The 16,763-nt window shown below is 35.8% G+C and overlaps 1 non-coding gene across 1 annotated transcript; it reads left to right on the top strand.

Annotated features, from left to right (window-relative positions):
- The first annotated feature begins 12,900 nt into the window (after positions 1-12,900).
- LOC141699375 (small nucleolar RNA R71) lies at positions 12,901-13,007 on the top strand. The gene has a single exon (XR_012565843.1). It is a non-coding gene; the product is annotated as a small nucleolar RNA R71 (small nucleolar RNA).
- Positions 13,008-16,763: the final 3,756 nt, after the last annotated feature.

Below are 16,763 nucleotides of genomic sequence, written 5' to 3'. Positions count from 1 at the left end.
CCCCTCACCACAGAAAAACCGTTCTTCTCCGTCTTAGCATTCGCGTAGAACTCGCGAACACACTCATAGGCACAACGGTGGGTGCCTCGCAAAAAGAAACCAACCCATCTTCAAGATCATCTCCAATAACTTACCATCTTTCCCCGATGGCAGAAAACCTCTCTCCTTAGCTATGGGCTTCGAAAGCAGCCTCGTATACTCATCTTCCGCCTCGGGAGTTGTAAACCTAGGCCTCACGCCCCCAGCACTCGAAGAATCGGTGGTGCTACTACTAACTTGAGTTCTCTGTCTTTTGGGTGCCATTGGGATTGAATAAGAGAGAATAAGGGATAAGTGTTTGAGAGAGATTTGTGTTTGAGAATTTGAGAAGTGATGGAGAAGTTTGTGTATAAGTGTGTCTATATATAGTAAATTGGGAGAGAATTAGTTATGGAAAAAAAGTGGGATTAATGGGAGTAATGGGGGTAATGGAATTGATCTGGAATAGAAATTATAGGAAGTGGAGGAGAGAAATTTGGGTAGGATTTGAATTTGTATTGAAGTCCCCAAATTTCTCTTTATTTCCTGCCTTTTTTTTACTACAGTGACTCAGCGCTGCCGCCCCACCTGGCAGCGTGGCCGCGCCGTGCTACTGGAAAACCAGCGCGACCACCCCGCATGCCAGCACGGCCGCGCCGTGCTACTGAAGTTGGCACTGAAATTTTCTGATTTTCTGATTTTTTTTGTGTTTTTCTCCTTTCTTTCTTCTTCCTCTATCTACTAATGTACAACAAACTTGGGTTGCCTCCCAGGAAGCACTTGCTTTACGTCATTAGCTTGACGTAGAAACGCGAGATCAAATGGCCAACAAAAAGGCACTAACCACCTTGCGGGTTGTCCTGTCTCTATAGTAATGCTTCAATCTCTGACCATTTACCTTGAATGCTTGGCCCGGATCATTCTCAAAAATCTCCACCGCTCCATGTGAAAACACAGTTTTGACAACAAATGGCCCTGAGCACCTCGACTTCAATTTTCCTGGAAAAAGACGGAGACGAGAGTTAAACAAAAGAACTTGTTGCCCCGACATAAATGATTTGAGCACTAGACCCATATTGTTCCACCTCTTGACTTTCTCCTTATACATTTTATTGTTCTCATACGCTTGAAGTCGAAACTCGTCGAGTTCATTTAATTGAAGCATCCTTTTTTTACCAGCTGCATCCAAATCAAGATTAACCTTCTTCAAATCCCAATATGCTTTATGCTCTATCTCCACAGGTAAATGACACCCCTTACCATAAACCAACTGATACGGTGACATGCATAGCAGAGTCTTATACGCTGTTCGATACGCCCAAACAGCTTCATCAAGCTTCAAAGACCCATCTTTCATGGACGGACACACAACTTTCTCTAAAATGCGCTTGATTTCTCTGTTAGATTCCTCAGCTTGACCATTCGTCTGAGGATGGTATGCCATAGCAATGCGATGATTCATATTATACCTTTGCATCATAGCAGTGAACTTGCGATTACAGAAATGCGATCCCTCATCACTGATTATGACTCTTGGAGTTCTAAATCTTGTGAATATCTGCTTTTGAAGAAAGTTAAGAAACTACCTCCGCATTGTTCATCGGCAAAGCCTTGACTTCTACCCATTTCGAGACATAATCAACCGCCAACAAGATATACTGATTATTACAAGATGAGACAAATGGCCCGATCAAGTCAATTCCCCAAACATCGAAGACTTCAACCTCGAGAAGCACATTAAGAGGCATCTCATCCCTCTTGGTCATATTACCCACACGCTGACATCGATCACGTTTCAAAACAAACTAATGAGCATTTTTAAACAAAGTTGGCCAAAAGAAACCTGCTTGAAGAATACGAGTTGCTGTCTTTTCTCCAACATATTGTCCTCCATAAGCCGTTGAGTGGCAATTCGCAAGACCCCCCCCCCCCCCGTTTCGATGTAAGGAATACATCTTCTGATGATTTGGTCAGCTCCTTGCCGAAAAAGAAATGGCTCATCCCACATGTACCACTTCAATTCATGCATAAACTTCTTCCTTTGAGCATAAGTCAAATCTAGATGCATAACACTACTCACAAGGTAGGTCACAATATCGGCGAATCACGGTTCTTCTGCTTGCACTCTAAATAATTGCTCATCAGGAAAAGACTCATTTATCAAAGACGTATCATGTGAAGTTGCACTTGGATCCTCTAAACGAGATAGATGATCGACAACTTGATTTTCAGCCCCTTTTATGTCCTTGATCTCTAATTCAAACTCCTGAAGTAAAAGAACCCATCAAATCAGTCTAGGCTTCGAGTCCTTCTTCGAGAAGAGATAGCGAATGGCAACGTGATCATGAAACTTGTCACCTTCGTCCCAAGTAAATATGATCGAAACATCTCAAAACCATAGACAATAGCCAAAAGTTATTTCTTAGTAGTAGTGTAGTTCAGTTTAGCACCATTGAGGGTCTTACTAGAATAGTAGACACCATGAAATATGTTGTTCTTTCTTTGCCCAAGAACTGCTCCAACTGCATAGTCACTTGCATCGCACATCACCATAATGGCTTGTTCGAATTCATAATAGCCTATTCATAGTCAATCATCGAGATTTAAGGAGTCAACTAAATGAAATCTTTTTAGTCAAAATGAAAATGGATGAATAAAACTTTGTTCAAATACAAATTCTGAGGTTCATTAGCAATTATGACAGATGTCGTAATCAAACTCTTCTTTAAGCTCTCAAAAACAGCAAGGCACTCGTCATTAAACTTGAAAGGAACGTCTTTCTCTAGTAAATTTCACAATGGCTTCGAAATCGTAGAGAATTCCTTGATAAAACGCCTATAAAAACCCGCATGACCAAGAAAACTCCGAATGCCCTTAACAGAAATTGGTGGAGGAAGATTTTTGATAACCCCCACCTTGGATTTGTCCACCTTGAGACCCTTACTAGAAACCTTGTGACCAGGAATGATGCCTTGTCACACCATAAAATGACATTTCTCCCAATTGAGAACCACATTGGTCTCAACACACCTTTTCACCTAAAAATGCATACCTCAAATATTCAGGTAAAGGTTAAAGCTTAAAAGTAGGGGCTTCCTCAATAGATGGCTTGAGGTGCTTTGGAGAACTTTTCAGAAGGCATATCCATCTTTCGCTTTCAGGGAGAAGCATTAAAATATTACAAATGTTCATAACCTTCATCATCTTCACTATTAGAATTCCCCAACAAGGCCTTTTCTAAGGCATCGGACTTTAGCAATCGATCTAGTTCAGAATTAACCACAGAATTGACCATCTCCACCTTAAAACACTCCTCATTTTCCGTAGGAAATTTCATAGCATTGAACACATTAAAAGTTACATCCTAATCCAACACTCGCATGGTGAGCTCACCCTTCTGCACATCTATCAAGGTTCGGCCAGTAGCCAAGAAAGGTCTTCCCAAGATTATGGGAATCTTCTTATCCTCCTCGAAATCAAGAATTACAAAATCAGCAGGGAAGATGAGTTTATCCATCTTGAACAAGAAATACCTCACAATACCTCATGGATATGTAATAGAACGGTCTGCTAACTACAAAGTCATATAAGTAGGCTTTGGATCAGGTAAGTCCAACTTCTTGAAGATTGACAAAGGCATCAGATTGATGCTAGCTCTCAAGTCACATAAACACTTGTCAAATAACAATTTTCCAATGGTGCAAGGAATAGTGAATCTTCTAGGATCTTTAAGCTTTGAAGGCAACTTCTGTTGCAGAACAACACTACATTCCTCCGTGAGAGCAACAGTCTCTAAGTCATCAAGCTTTACTTTTCTAGAGAGAATATCTTTCATGAAGTTCGCGTAACTAGGCATTTGTTCAAGAGCTTCAGCGAAAGGTATATTGATGTGAAGTTTCTTGAACACCTCCAGAAACTTCACAAACTGCTTATCCAGCTTTTTCTTTTGCAGCCTTTTAGGAAAGGGGGTGGAGGATAGATCTATTTCTCCCCTATATTACCCTCAGGAGGAGTGTGCTCAACAGTAGTCTTTCTTGGTTCCACTTCTGCTTTCTTCTGTACTTCTTCTTCAGCCTCAACTTCGGATGCTGGAGTCTTAGCTTTTTCAGGATTTGCAACCTTACCATACCTCAATATAATAGCCTTAACATGCTCCTTAGCTTTCTTCTTGCCTGACAATTCAATATCGCTAGGAAGCGAGCCAGGTTGACGATTCAGTAATGCATTAGCATTTTGCTTAATCTGATTCTCCAAGGTCTTGATAGAAACAGCTTGGCTCTTGTACATGAGCCTCAACTCCTCCAATTCAGATTTTTCATTAGCTTGAGGCAACTGCTGAAGCTGAAGTTGTTGTCTTGGGGCATATTACGGTTGTTGAAAACCAGGAGGGTTATACTACTTTGCTGTGTATGGCTGATAAGGTTGTTGCACCATATTATGATTGTTGCTCTAGCTATAGTTACGATGATTGCGGTTGTTGGGATGATAAGTGGCTGGAGCTTGCTGCTGTGATCTTAAACATTGCTCACAAATTGAGCTGATACGTTAGATATAGCACACTTCTCAGTTTCATGTGGTCCCGCACAAAGTTCACAAACACTAGTGATTTGATGAACTCCATAATTAGCCAAAGAGTCCACTTTCATCGTCAAAGCTTGAAGTTGAGCATCTATAGCAGTAGCTGTATCCGCTTCCAGAATTCCTACTACCTTGCCTTGCAACATTCTTTACGTAGGATTCTGGTATTCATTAGCTTCCATTAGCTCTATCAACTCGTAAGCTTCATTATAGCTTTTGGTCCATAAGGCTCCACCAGACGCTGTATCGAGTTTAGGTCTAGATTGAGCGCCTAAACCATTATAGAAACAGTTTATAATCATCCAATAGAAAGGAATATGTCCTAAGTCCAATCATGCATTAGGATTTAGGAATAACTTTTATGTAATCTATTTTGATTTCATTGATATTAATAAAAGACTTGTTTTGTTTTATTACAGGCTCTATCTATTTAAGTGTTTAAATAAGATATACCATAGTTTAGAGTAAAGCTTTTAATGGATTATGATGAGATCATAATAGTGAGACCTAAAAAGATGATAACTCTAAACTTAAATAGTTCCTGGTCATAGGATTACTAACTGGTAATTAATAATCCGCAAAGATCGGTACATACTATGCTTGCTTCATTATGGAGGATGTCTGTTCTCATAGACATTTGTGTGGTGACACTATAGCTAGTATGTAGGTGCTTATTATGGAATAAGTTCACTGAACATGACTCGCACAGCTGAACAACTGATGGAGTTCACTCACATGTCAGCAGTTGTTCACATAGTGATAGTTGTACAAGTATCCTTAGACTTGAGGTCATCATAGTCATCTTGTGTACACTGAACTATGCTTTGGTTTAGTTCTTAGTCTCTAGGGACAATTATTAGGGCTCTTCTGGGTATAGGAATTTGTACACGAAGATAGTGTATGATCAATAAAGGATCTACCCCTTCCAGTGAAGGAAGCGAATGTTCAAGGCTGATCCACTTATGCTAGTTCAGAAATCTCTGGCCAGAGTAAATGAAATTAGAAAGGAGTTTCTAATTTGCGTAGAACTACGCATAGTAAATGGTAAGCAAGTGATTGAATTAGATAGGCTTGACATGAGATCCATGCCTTGTATTTAATCGTGACATTGTAGGGTAGAAGGAGTTTATTGTACGGTAACTATTCACTGACAGGTTCTTGGTATTCTAAGCAGTGAATTCATATTATCCGGATAGTCGCGATATGTTGAGAAGCATCACTCACGATGTAGAATAAATGTGATTAATTAATTAATCATATTTAATAAATTAGAGAATTTATATAAATAATAATAAAATAGTTTTATTATTATTTATTTCTACTACCGGCTTAATATTTAACCTACAGGGTCACACCATAAAAAGAGAATGATTTAATGGTGAAGGAATTAATTAATAATGGCTAATAATTATTTATTTGTGAAATACATAATTAATTGGCAAATTTAATAATTGATTAAATGAGATTTAATTGATTATAAATTAATTAAGAAAAGTTCTTAATATTATTAATTAAAGGATTTAATTTTTGGAAATTAAATCAAGAGAGAGAATTATTTCTAAAGTGTTTAGAAAAAGGATTAATGATTAAAAGGTGTTTTAATTATTAATGAGAATAATAAATGGGATAATAATAATAATATTTATGGGAAAATTTCAGCTGAAAATTTTGCCTATAAATACACTATTATAGACCCTATTTTATTCGAACCCACATCAAACCCCAAAACCCAAAAAGTTTGGAAAACCCAATTCTCTCCACCTCCTTCTTCCTCCTTAACATCGTTTTCTTGGTGGATACCGGTGGAGTGCTTCACACTTGAGGAGCAACTGCTAAGGATCTCTGATCGTTGTCTCCGAATTATTTTAAAAGGTTAGATTCGATCCCTCGAAAATTTTATTCACGATTTATATGCTTTTATTTGGATTTTGTATGTGTAAAAGTGTTTTACCATGACCCCGCTGCGTTAAAAATCCAACAATGGTATCAGAGCATAGGTTGTATGCATATAGATATGTGGTAAAAATTTCAGAATTTTATGTGCTTGTATGAATTAATTATGATTTTTACAAGTTATATCATGGATTAATTTTGTCTGATGAGAAATCGTTTCTCAGAATAATTTTGAATGTTGATCTGGGTTCTACAAGTGTTGTAGATCATCTGGGTATTTTTTTCATAATTTTATGATGTATAGATTTTTTATTATGAATTTTTGAAGTTATTGTAATTAAAATTCGTAATTAAATAAATCATATATATATATAAATTGTTTATAAGTATGTATATATATCTGTACAACATCTGTATGCTGTCTGTGAAGTCTGACTGCACGGAGAAAGCAAAGCAAAGAAGACAGGTGAAGTACAGGCACGCAAACCGAGAATAGAATCTGTCAGGCGGCTGGAAAAAAAAATATAGGGGTGTAACGCATTCCGGGAATGCGTTACACACCTGTGGCGCATTCACGGAATGCCTTACACCCTTTATTGGCTTAAAAGGGCTGTAACGCATCACCGGAATGCGTTACAGGGCTTGTAACGCGTTCCTATAATGCGTTACAGCCCGACTGTCCATATTAAAATTGATTTTCTGGGAGTTTTGTAACTCCGTTTTGGGCGTGCAATATACCGTTGGATTCTTTTTTCGAGACGGATCTAATGGAGTGATCAATTTTAGTTTATATAAAAGTTTTGAACTGTTTATATTGCCAAGAAGTGTTTTAAAGCTATTTTTAACTGTTTTAGTTGCTTTCAAACGTTTCATGTGATACATAGAGATGTATAATGCTTAGACCTATATGCTAGATGATGTAACATGCCTACCTTGATGTTTATTCATGTTTATATATGTGATATATACTTAGTTTATCATGCGATGATAGATTCAGGTGAACTTAAATAAACATAAGGCGTTTGTTAGACAACCTAGTATAGTGAAATTGTTTCATAACCTTAATAACAATATTATGAATACAATCATGAGATTCTTGTGTTTATGAAACACGTAATTGAATATGAATTTTCAATATGAGAGAAAGGATGATTCTGTCAACAACAGATTTCTATCTGTAAGAAAGGGTTATTAAGTGACGCCTCTTGACAATGCTCCACCCGATCTGGGAATCATCTGATTATTGATTATTGATTTGAAATATTTAATTTAAAAGGAAGAATCTCTTTATAATGTGATTATGATTGTAACGTAATATAATCCCTCTAAAATTAAATAATATCAAGTAGTAATTGGCCAATGACACAACGGGCTTGTGTCGGTCATCGCCTTCCAACATGATAGAAAAGTAGTTCTTATTTTTGAATCATTGTCGGTTCGTGCTACAGCCGAGGGCTTTGATTTCGAAATAAGAAATACTTGTCTATTACATAGAGATGTGTACATTGAATAAGAATCTAAAGGTCGGTACGTGCTACAGCCATGGGCCTTTGGGGACTGATTCAACTGTACGGAATGTTGGGTTAGACTTGACTTAGAATATTGAGTTTGTCATGCTACAGCCGAGACTCAATTATTCAAGAGGCTAAAGTTTGATTAGGGAATAACATGAGATGTAATTGACAAGAGTTGTCTGCCTATTGAACATTACATGGTGGTTCGTGCTACAGCCGGGGTCGTGTAATGGAATGTAGGATCCCTATTCCCACTAGCATTACGAATGCTTAATTTTTCACGTAGGGGGTTGAATAAATTAGATAAACTAGTGGGAGCCACTTATGAATAATGACCCGATTCATGTAGTATTTTAAAATGAAATCGAATATTTGCTAAGAGTTGTTATGTGTTTATCATTTACAGATTTACTTTGTACGTTATGTCTTCTGTACTATCACTCAGGAGCATACTAGATGCTCACAAATTGACTGGTCCTAATTATGCTGACTGGCTTCGAAACTTGAGAATTGTTCTCAGGATTAAGAAGCTGGAATACGTGATTGACTCACCTAAGCCTACTGAACCTGCTAGTGATGCACATAATGATGAACATGTTGTGTATCGTAAGTGGATAGATGATGTAAATGTTGCTCAATGCATCATGCTAGCTTCCATGAACATTGAGCTACAGAAGTAACATGAGCATATGGATGCTCACACTATCCTCATGCATCTACAAGAGTTGTATGATGTGGCAGGGAGGACAGCTCGATATGAGATATCAAAGGAGTTGTTCGGTTGTAGGATGTCTGAGGGATCATCTGTGAATGACCATGTACTTAAGATGATCAATTTGATTGAACGTCTTGGACAACTTGGTTTTGCCATGGATGGGGAGCTGAGCCAAGACTTGGTCTTGCAATCGCTTCCGAGTTCGTTCTCGCAGTTTGTTGTGAACTTTCACATGAATAAGTTGGATGTCAGCCTGCCTGAACTCCACAACATGTTGAAGACTGCGGAATCGAATTTCCCCCTAAGAAGAGTTCTGTTCTTCTAATTGGTGAAGGTTCCAATCCTAAGAAAAGGAAGAGGAACTCTTCCAAGAAGAAGAAAGTAGGTGAGAAAATGCCGGTTCCACCAAAAGCTGAAGACCCCGAGAGCAAAGTTGTTTGCTTTCACTGTAACAAGGTGGGGCACTGGAAGAGGAACTGCAAGGTTTACCTTGCAGAATTGAAGAAGAAGGGTAGTGAGACTACCGCTTCTGATTCAGGTATGTTCATGATAGAAGTGAATATGTCATTTCTACTTGGGTATTAGATACCGCCTGTGGTTCTCATATCTGCAATTTGTTGCAGGGACCAAGGAGAAGTAGGACTCTTGAGGAAGAGGAGGTGATTCTACTGATGGAAATGGAGCAAGAGTTGTTGCTGAAGATGTAGAATCATTTCATTTACATATGCCTACGGGCAAGACTATTGTTTGAAATAATTGTTATTTTGTTCCCTCGATTGTGAGGAATATTATTCCCATGTTAGACTTGGCTGAATTTTCATTTATTATTGAGAATAATGAATGTTCTATTCTTAGAGATAATATTCTTTATGGACGTGGTACTTTAAATAATGGTTTGTATATATGTGACATAATTTACTTCAGATTGAACAAACTAATAAAAGAAAAGGGATGATGAAAATCTCACTTTATAGTGGCACTGCAGTCTCCATTTAGTGGACATGGAGAGAGGGCTGTAGATTTGCTAGGAATGGTACACACAAATGTATGTGGACCAATGTCTACGAAAGCCATGGGTGGATTTTTATACTTCATTACTTTCATAGATGATAGATCTGGATTCAGATATGTGTTTGATGAAACACAAGTCTGAGGCCTTTGAAAAGTTCAAAGAATATAAGTATGAAGTGGATAAACAACCAAACATAGTATTATAACTCTTTAATTAGATCGAGGTGGTGAATACTTGAACGGAGAGTTTCTGGATTATCTCAAAGTAAATGGTATAGTCTCCCAGTGGACGCCTCCAGATTGGTATCTGAAAGGAGAAATCGAACTTTGTTAGACATAGTTCGGTCCATGATGAGCTATGCAAATCTTCCAGTATTCCTATGGGGTTATGCATTGGAAACCTCAGCATATTAACTGAATAAGGTGCTTTCCAAAATCTGTTCCTCAAACTTCGTATGAGATATGGAAAGAAAGGAAACCGAGTCTTAAACACGTTAAGATTTGAGGATGTCCAACTTATGTCAAGAAAGTTGACCCAGATAAGATGGAATATCGATCCATAAAATATAGTTTTGTGGGATATCCTAAAGAGACTTTAGGGTATTACTTTTACACCGATCATCGGGTGTTTGTCTCCAGACATGCTACCTTCTTGGAAAAGGAGTTTATCCTTGAAGGAAACAGTGGGAGCAAAATTGAACTTGATGAAGTTCAAGAAGCACAAACTACTACAGATCGACTGGAAACACCTGTTCTGACTGAACAACCTTTTGTGGAACAGCCCATTCATAGGTCAGGGAGAGTGTCTCGCCAACCTGAGAGGTAATATGGCCTTGTCATTGAGAATGACAATGAGGTGTCGATCATTAATGATGACGACCCTGTGACCTATAATGAGGCTATGAGTAGTGTTGACTCAGAGAAATGGCATAGTGCCATGAAATCCAGAATGGAATCTATGTATACGGTATACAAAAGATAGATTATAGCAGATGGCCGGGTGGAGACCTTTAAGGCCATGCTTTTGGGAAAAGGATTCAAACAAAGGCAATGGATTGACTTTGATGAAACCTTTTACCTGTAGCCCTGTTAAAATCAGTTCGGATTTTGCTTGTGAATGCTGCTTACTACGACTATGTGATCTGGCAAATAGCCAGATAGTTTTCTTTCCAAGGGAAATGAAAACCTAGTGTGTAAGCTGCTGCGAACCATATGTGGTTTAAAGCAAGCTTCTCGAAAGATGGAACATTCGTTTTGATGAGACAATCAAAGAGTTTGATTTTATCAAAAACGTAGATGAACCATGCGTCTATAAAAGGGTTAGTGGGAGTGCGGTAACATTTCTTATATTGTATTGAATTAGAGTTGACACACATAACAACATAGCAGACCCACTCACAAAGCTACTTTATGAAAGTCACTTTGATCGTCATAAAGACAAGATGGGTATTAGACACCAGAGTGATTGGCTTTAGTACAAGTGGGAGATTGAAAGGAATATGTCCTAAGTCCAATCATGTATTAGGATTTAGGAATAACTTTTATGTAATCTGTTTTGATTTCATTGATATTAATAAAAGACTTGTTTTGTTTTATTACGGGCTCTATCTATTTAAGTGTTTAAATAAGATATACCATAGTTTAGAGTAATGCTTTTTATGGATTATGATGAGATCATAATAGTAAGACCTAAAAAGATGATAACTCTAAACTTAAATAGTTCCTGGTCATAGGATTACTAACTGGTAATTAATAATCCGCAAAGATTGGTACATACTATGCTTGCTTCATTATGAAGGATGTCTGTTCTCATAGACATTTGTGTGGTGACACTATAGCTAGTATGTAGGTGCTTATTATGGAATAAGTTCACTGAACATGACTCGCACAGCTGAACAACTGATGGAGTTCACTCACGTGTCAGCAGTTGTTCACATAGTGATAGTTGTACAAGTATCCTTAGACTTGAGGTCATCATAGTCATCTTGTGTACACTGAACTATGCTTTGGTTTAGTTCTTAGTCTCCAGGGACAATTATTAGGGCTCTTCTGGGTATAGGAATTTGTACACGAAGATAGTGTATGATCAATAAAGGATCTACCCCTTCCAGTGAAGGAAACGAATGTTCAAGGCTGATCCACTTATGCTAGTTCAGAAATCTCTGGCCAGAGTAAATGAAATTAGAAAGGAGTTTCTAATTTGCATAGAACTACGCATAGTAAATGGTAAGCAAGTGATTGAATTAGATAGGCTTGACACGAGATCCATGCCTTGTATTTAAATGGGACATTGTAGGGTAGAAGGAGTTTATTGTACGGTAACTATTCACTGACAGGTTCTTGGTATTCTAAGCAGTGAATTCATATTATCCGGATAGTCGCGATATGTTGAGAAGCATCACTCACGATGTAGAATAAATATGATTAATTAATTAATCATATTTAATAAATTAGAGAATTTATATAAATAATGATAAAATAGTTTTATTATTATTTATTTCTACTACCGGCTTAATATTGAACCTACAAGGTCACACCATAAAAAGAGAATGATTTAATGGTGAAGGAATTAATTAATAATGGCTAATAATTATTTATTTGTGAAATAAATAATTAATTGGCAAATTTAATAATTGATTAAATGAGATTTAATTGATTATAAATTAATTAAGAAAAGTTCTTAATATTATTAATTAAAGGATTTAATTTTTAGAAATTAAATCAAGAGAGAGAATTATTTCTAAAGTGTTTAGAAAAAGGATTAATGATTAAAAGGTGTTTTAATTATTAATGAGAATAATAAATGGGATAATAATAATAATATTTATGGGAAAATTTCAGCTGAAAATTTTGCCTATAAATACACTATTATAGACCCTATTTTATTCGAACCCACATCAAACCCGAAAACCCAAAAAGTTTGGAAAACCCAATTCTCTCCACCTCCTTCTTCCTCCTTAACATCGTTTTCTTGGTGGATACCGGTGGAGTGCTTCACACTTGAGGAGCAACTGCTAGGGATCTCTGATCGTTGTCTCTGAATTATTTTAAAAGGTTAGATTCGATCCCTCGAATTTTTATTCACGATTTATATGCTTTTATTTGGATTTTATATGTGTAAAAGTGTTTTACCATGACTCCGCTGCGTTAAAAATCCAACACCAATCAGGCATGTCATGGTGTGAGCACTTCCTTAGCATCTCTTTGTAACAATCCCAAGCCTCACACAATGATTCTCCAGTTTGTTGCACAAACTGAGTAAAAGCATTTCTGATTGCAGCAGTCTTCGCCATGGGAAAGAATTTAGTGAGAAAATTTTGAGCAAGATCCTCCCATTTGGTGATAGACCCTGGTGGTGGAGAATGTAACCAGCACTTTGATTTATCCCTCAAAGAGAATGTGAAGAGTCGCAGCTTGATAGCATCTTCAGTCACCCCATTAAACTTGAAAGTGTTGCAGATCTCGATGAAATCTCTGATGTGCATGTTGGGGTCTTCAGTAGGAGAACCCTCAAACTGAACTGAGTTCTGTATCATCTGAATCGTGCTCGACTTGATCTCAAAGGTGTTAGCCGAGATGGCTGGTCTCCCTATCATTTGCCCCCCAACTTTCGGGTAATCGTATAAGATTTCGTGGAAGTTAAGTTTATTTAATCCCTTAAAGGGTATCGTTGTAAACGTAAAGTGTGGAGCGACCTACACATTTACAACGATCTTTGCCTTATTCAAGGCTTCAGGGTATTTATTGGGGCTTCCTTATTAAATTTCTTACATTATTCCTATTTTTTAGGAATTTTCTAGCACTTTTAAGATTTTTCCTTATTTTCTAGGATTTTCCTTAATTTTCAGGAATTTTCTTTAATTTTCAAAAAATATTCATAATTTTTAGGAATTTTTTAGGAATTCTCCTTAATTTCCAGAAAATATTCATAATTTACAAGAATTTTCCTTAATTTCAGAAAATATTTATAATTTTCAGAAATTTTTTATATATCTATTTTCTCATTTTTCTTTTTTTATAATTTCGACCAGGAATCCATTCGACCAGGATCCTGGTCGAATTATGGTCCCAAAATTCTTGGTCGAAGCTACTTTCGGTCAGGTTGTGTAACGACTGGGAAATTTACGTTTATATTATATCATAATCATAATAAATAAGGTGTGTTAATGTGTCATTTATGTGTGATTATCTGTTAAACCCTGTTTGTTATGTGTTACGTGCATTTCGTGTCATTTCTGTATTTTTAAGGTATTTTTCAGATATTTTATTATGCATTCATCGTTTTCATTTCAAACGTTTTACGACCCAAACAATGATTTTAAAGCCAGTATTTCAAATAAAATAATGGGCCTTATTTTTCATCAAATGGCTTTTACAATTGCATTATTCTGAACATCTAGATATTTTATAAATTTTCACATTTTACGAAAAATGACTTTTCCGGGCCCCATTGGGTGTCAAAAACCCCACAAAAATCACATTTTTATGTTTATAAAATTATAGGACTTTCATTTATATTATTTCTTTGCATTTTTGCATTATTCACAATTTTTGGGAAATTTTGGCATATATATTGTATATATAAAATATTTATAAATTAAATTTTAATACTCAAAAATTATAAAAATTAGGGGCCTATTAATTTTAAAAAGTGTAGAATTAGGGCCTTAATTTTAATTAGGAGTATTAATTTTACTACTATAAATAGCCTAATTTTTATTTAATTAATCATAATTATTAATAAAAAATCAGAAAAATATACAAAATTCTCTGCAGCCGGGTCGGGTTGAACAAATTCGGGTTGAGGATTCAATCGTTGATTTTGATCTGATTTCTGTACCAAATCAAGCAGTTCGAGTATCCACATCGAAGATTTTGATCTGTTTTTTCCATTTCTAGCATCAATTTCACGTTTTAATTCATAGTTTTTGATTTTCAAATTCTAGGGTTTATGTTCGAATTAGGACTTTTTGATTCTGGGATTATTATGATGTTTTGATGATTGATATAGCTTTGTTAGATGATTTACAGTTGATTCATGGTGTTTAATTGAACAAATGATTCCTGGATAGTGATTCACGATTTCTAGGGTTTATGTCGGATTTTCAAAACACAACTCGATAATTTCTGTGAATATTTGGTTCTTGTAATGTTAGGGCTTTGATTGTATATGTTCTTAGCTTCAATTTGCACTATAGAACGTTAAGTTTGGTTTACAGAATCAAAAGATAGGTTTTTGGCCGGAGTTGAATTCGATTTTTGACCGGAGATGAACATTCTGAGATGTTTTTGGTATGTTGTGGCCGGAATCAGATTGGTGAAGTGATTTGGAATTGATTCCAGCTTAAAAATGAACCAAACGGTTCCATTTTTGGCCTGAAAATGGCTCACCGGATTCTGCACCGATGGCCGGATTCTGGGCAAAATCCGGCGTGTTCTTCACGACCCGGATTTTGACCCGTTTGACATGTGTAAAATACCCGGGTTTGATCTGATTTTGTCAAGAATGGTTTTCTGACATATGTTTTTGGAATTTTGAATTTAATTTAATTTTTATTAATTCTAAAAATCAGATTTATTTATTTTATAAATTGATTAATTAATTATTTAATTAATTGATTTATATTATATGTAATTCTGAATTATTTTCTAAAAATCAGATTGATTTATTTTCTTAATTATTTATTATTTAATTATTATTTATTAGTTATTTATTAATTATTTAAAAATGATTAATTATTTTGATAATTAATCAAATAATTTTCAATAAATCATAATAAATTCATTTTAATTCCAAAAATTATATAAAAATCATTTTTAATTCTGATTTTTCTTAAATAATGATTTAAAAAAATTATTTTTGAGTTTTAAAAATTAATAATAATTATTTATAGTGAATAATAAATGGAATTATCAGTGTTTAATTAATAATAATTCAACCGTTGATTCGAGTGAAACGAAAGCCTGTTGACTCAGAAAAATGAATTCTCTTCATTAAAAATAATATCAAAGCTTAATTTCTTCTAAAAATTAGTTGATTTTGTTACTTGTTTGATTATTAGTCGTAATGCGTGCCGAGACGAGTCTGAAAATTTCCGGAAAAATGGGAAATGAGTCAGATAACGATTAGTTGAGCGATCAACAAGTCGATTTTGGTTCTAAAAATTATTTTAACTATAAAAAATGATTATGTACCTATGTGCTTATGTGTATTACGTGATTCATTGAGTCTTAATTGCTAGTAAGTAATATATGAGTCAGTCATAAGAGCATGGGTAGATGTTAGGAACGGTGTGAAGTCGATTCAAGATACAAATGAAGTACGACGTGACTTAACCAGTCTGTTTTTCCAACAGAAGCTAAGCTAGCCAGGCAAGTTGAGTCGGTATTAGTCCAAGGTGATAGACAAAAGTGATCTAATTGAAGTGAGTCGCGCAAAATGCAAGTTTTTCCCTATTCTACTTTCAGAATAGTGACATTGATTCAAATGCTTATCACATTTGCACTCTTTTGATCATTGTTCTTAATCACTGATACACACTTGTTTTCCTTTGTTCATATTTCATTTCGATTCTTGATTTCTCCGTTTCTTTAGATACGTAGTTCATATTCCATTGATGATACATTGAGATTGATATATTCTGGTGATTAGAATATGTCAAAGCATACTGATTGTTCCGGTTGCTAAGCGATGGACTGGATAATGATATTTTAGGATTGAGTGTGTCTTAATCCTCAGGACCGGGATGACTGGTGCCTCGAAGTGGGCCGTAGTGCCTGGGTACCCGACTGGATCTATATATTAAGATATGGATCTGCATTATATTCTGACTGATCAGCAGAATATAGATGCGAACTTATGTCCAGTTTAGTTCATTTGTACTCGCCAGTAATGGCCTTCTTTTTATTCTCGTGGGGTTATATCTTTGCAGATATACTCGGGATGACAGATTCATTTAAAATGCTTTAACACTGTTTATATTTTTTGGACTTGTTGAGCAATTTTTGGCTCACCCCTTTTGTTGTTATTCACC

The sequence above is a fragment of the Apium graveolens genome, chromosome 11 (assembly GCF_009905375.1).
Source record: "Apium graveolens cultivar Ventura chromosome 11, ASM990537v1, whole genome shotgun sequence".
Lineage (NCBI taxonomy): Eukaryota > Viridiplantae > Streptophyta > Magnoliopsida > Apiales > Apiaceae > Apium > Apium graveolens.
Note: the sequence above shows the minus strand (reverse complement) of the source record. Positions and strands in the feature narration are given on the sequence as shown.